This window comes from Coptis chinensis, chromosome 2 (genome assembly GCF_015680905.1).
Source record: "Coptis chinensis isolate HL-2020 chromosome 2, ASM1568090v1, whole genome shotgun sequence".
Taxonomy (NCBI): domain Eukaryota; kingdom Viridiplantae; phylum Streptophyta; class Magnoliopsida; order Ranunculales; family Ranunculaceae; genus Coptis; species Coptis chinensis.
The window spans coordinates 41,203,167-41,206,987 of NC_141457.1; the positions used below are offsets into that span (position 1 = coordinate 41,203,167).

The window sequence follows — 3,821 nt, forward strand, 5'->3', positions numbered from 1 at the left end:
ACAAGAAGGTTGAGGCACGGATTAGTACGCTCTCTTTAAGGTTGTTTCGCGTCTGTTCTTCTCTGTACAACCAGTAGGCCACGCCAACCTCCATGATACAACAGCCATAATAGATCAATCTTCAATGCTAACTACACTTAAACAAAGAAGAAAAGAAGACGAACGCAAAAATGATTTGATTGCCACAAATATATAGTAGTATAGAAAATAGAGTTTTCTCTAACTTTTCAAATTCAATTTTGGTTGCTCAAATAGGGGTTTTTAAAGAGTACAAAACTTAGAGAACAAGAGTCCTACTCAAACTCTAATGGGTCCTATTTTATTAGGTTAACTAACACAGTTACCCGTTTAAAAAGGAACCTACAAAGTTTGGTAGTTTCCAATTCCAAAATGGAATCTTTTATATTAAGAAAAGGTTTTCCAAAACCGGTTTTCATTCAAATAACATAACATCGTCGCCTAACATGATCATATGGCATCAACTTGAGCTTTTCCTAAAGAGAGAACTATACTAAGGCAACCATTTGTATAGTAGCAGCTTGATCAACAGATGCACCTGAGCTGCTTTTATAATTATTGAGCTTTGTTTGATATTTTGACCTACTTCTAGTTTTGTTCTCTTTAGAGCAAGTCCAATGGGGTGCTATATGGGCTGCTAAATGGCCATATAGCACCCCAACCACCAAAATGTCATTCCAATGGGGCAGCTAAAAGGGTCTTAAATTTTGAAGCTTTTATAAACCTAGCTAAAGTTAAGACCTTCGCTAGCAACTACCATAATAAGTTGTCGGGAGACGGACGACATAGTTTCTACCGTCTATTAGTAATTTGTAGACTCTGTTGTCTGTACCTGGTGATCAGCTCCCAAATGTGTATTTTATTACCCTTACATTACTGCATTACAGCCTCCCTTACACATAAGGAAAAGACAACTCATAGTTTTTATTATATTTTTCAGGTTACAGAGAAATTCAGACCACTTATCATGAAAGCTGCTTATTAACACAAAAAGGAGCAATAATTACGATTATTATGAAGATCCGAAGCTACTGTGAAAAAGTGCTGAAAAAGTCAACAATCAAAGTCAAAGGTCAAAAAGGTCAAGGACTCATAACCAAATAGTTGAAAGTCAAGTCCTCAACTCATAAGACCATGGATAGAAGTCCTTAACTCAAAAGATGGCTTTCTCTAAAACCTATCTTGATCAAGAAGAAATCAAAAAGCAAAAGGAAAAGAAAAAACATAAAGCAAAGGGTGATGTGTCTCATTTGCAATGGAGAAGGGCAAATCAGTAAATGGCATAAAGTAGGAGTATATAAACAAAAGGCTAGGGAGAGAGAAAGACACCTAGATTTAATCTAGTGTCATGAAGGATTTATTTTCTTGTCTAGTTTTTCAATTAAGTCATTTACTTTCTTATTTTTCAATCTAATCTTATTCTTGTTTTTATATTTCAAGCAATCAATCAATCTTATTTCCTTGTGTTATTTCTTCAATCAATCATTTCCTTTCATTTGCTTTCAAGTTATTTTCATTTCAATCTTTAAAACAACTAAAGCTTTCAATGTTCTTCACAACTTAGAACCAAAAGCTTGTCTTAAACTAAGATCCTAGCTTCCTTTCTGCAACTCCTAATCATTCAAACTCTAAACAATCTATGGTGAACCTCACTTCAATAACTTTGAATCCCCTTACCACAACTACAACTTCAAATGGCGTCACCGTCATGGATTGAAAGAGCAAGAATGCTTGGTTGAGCATATAAGGAGGGAAGCATTATCCTTCTCATCTTTCCACTTCTTGTCTTTTCATTTTCGTTGTTTTATTTAGTTATTTTTATCTACTGACTTACTTTTTTGCAATACCAAGTTCAAAAATCAAAATATGGAGACGAGTTGAAGTTGCTACCGGAAGACAACGCAACTTGGTCGGAACCAGCACACACGTCCGCGCTAGGTGTTATACGCGACCGCCCAGCCACCTCAGCACACCGGAGTCCAGTTTTTTCCAGATCCAAATGTTTTTCAATGTCGAGTTGATCTAAGAACCTGGATTTTGTAATAAAGTAGGATAAACTAGTGGAACTTGTTTGTAATAGTTAGAGATAAAAAGAAAAACGAAAAAAAAATAGGAAAAATGGTTTTTGATTGATTTTGTGGATGAACTTGGGCGAGCACTTGGTTGAAGTTGTAAACTTACCAAGAGATTAGAGTTTTCATTGCCTTGGGAAGTTCAAGTATGTGAGAAAGTTGTGAATCATAGCTCACACAGTTTGAATCAACTTGATAATCAACACTCTAATCCCGTTTAACTCTAGTTAATCTAGATAATCAATTTAAACTAGTTAATCTATTATTAGATTAGTTTAGTAATAGTTTACTTTTATGTTTTGGGCCCTTGAAGGCAAAGTTGTTTAATTAAAAAGGCTGGATTGTGGACCTTTAAGTAGACTTTAATTGTAACCTAAAACAGGAAAAAGCTCGAAAGGTTAGGCCTGATTCTCAGATTACGCGCCAACCGACGTCGCCTTCTCCTCAAGCAACGTATAAGCACAGCTTGAGAGGTAAATTCTAAACCTCCTCGAAGCCCACGTAAGAGGATAACTTGGTTGTTCAAGCATGCTTACGTGATTGTTTGAAATTTAATTTCCGCACTGCAATTTACATTTACGCATAAGGCTGAACCCGAGCCACATAACAACCATTGTGAAGTCATTCCCCAATGTAGATAAAATCAGACGTTGCTTGATTCTTGAAGCCCTATACCAAAAAAATGAATTAAAATCAATCAACTAGAGTCCAAGTAGTCACGCTCCTCCAGAAAAGGACAAAAATATAGCCATGAGGATTTAGAGTAATCAGTTACTAGATTCCGGTGGACCAACTATCTTCCTCACTCCCGTCCCCCAGATTCATCGTGAGTGAGATTCTTGGTAGCACACCACTTGGTGAAGTGACTGCCTACTCTTCTGAGATGTGTAGTAGAGCCATCCTAGTATCGCGTTCAGGCACTTCAAGTATTAGCAAGAATAAAACATACTCACGTAGGAGAGCACGTTGTCCTAGACAATCTCCGATTTCTTGTCCTCTACCTAGTAAGATGGTAGACGAGGTATTGCAAGTTGAAGAGCCTCTCTCCAACTTCTACACTCCATTGCAAGACGAACCTCCATCTTATATACAACTCACAGTGTTCACGAGCGATTTTCACATTCCACCGAATGTGTTCAATCTTCTACCCATCTTCCATGGGTTTGAACACGAGTTACCGTACGAGCATCTACGTCGGATACATGAAGTATGTAACACTTTCCACCATCCGGGCGTCATGGACGATCAAGTGAAGTTATGAGTGTTTCCTTTCACTCTCGCTGGTAAGAGTCACGCTTGCCTTCTTGCTCAGAAGCCCGATTATTTCGATACATTGGAAAAGGTTGTGTTCTCCTTCATGAAGAAGTACTTTCAGTCAAAGAAAATAGAAGAGATAAGAAACAAGATACAGTTCTTCAGACATAATCCAAGTGAGATATTTTTCGAAGCATGGGATAGATTCTCTGACCTACTCCATTCATGTCCTCACCATAAACTAGAAAAATTCACTCTTGTCCAATGTTTCTTCAAAGGCCTTTTCCAAGAACACAAAGTAACCCTTGACATCATGAGTAATGGTAATTTTTTGGATAGAGGTGCAACCGAAGCTTTAACCTTTCTTGAAAACCAATCCGAAAAGAGTACCCATTAGGGAGACATAAACAACTCCATAACAACCCAACCTAGTCTAAAGCTAGTGGTATATTTTTCAGGTGAAATCCAATCCTGAGA

At 37.4% G+C, this 3,821-nt stretch overlaps 1 non-coding gene across 1 annotated transcript; it reads right to left on the bottom strand.

Annotated features, from left to right (window-relative positions):
* Window positions 1–3,481: 3,481 nt before the first annotated feature.
* LOC147516057 (small nucleolar RNA R71) lies at window positions 3,482–3,587 on the bottom strand. The gene has a single exon (XR_015214578.1). It is a non-coding gene; the product is annotated as a small nucleolar RNA R71 (small nucleolar RNA).
* Window positions 3,588–3,821: the final 234 nt, after the last annotated feature.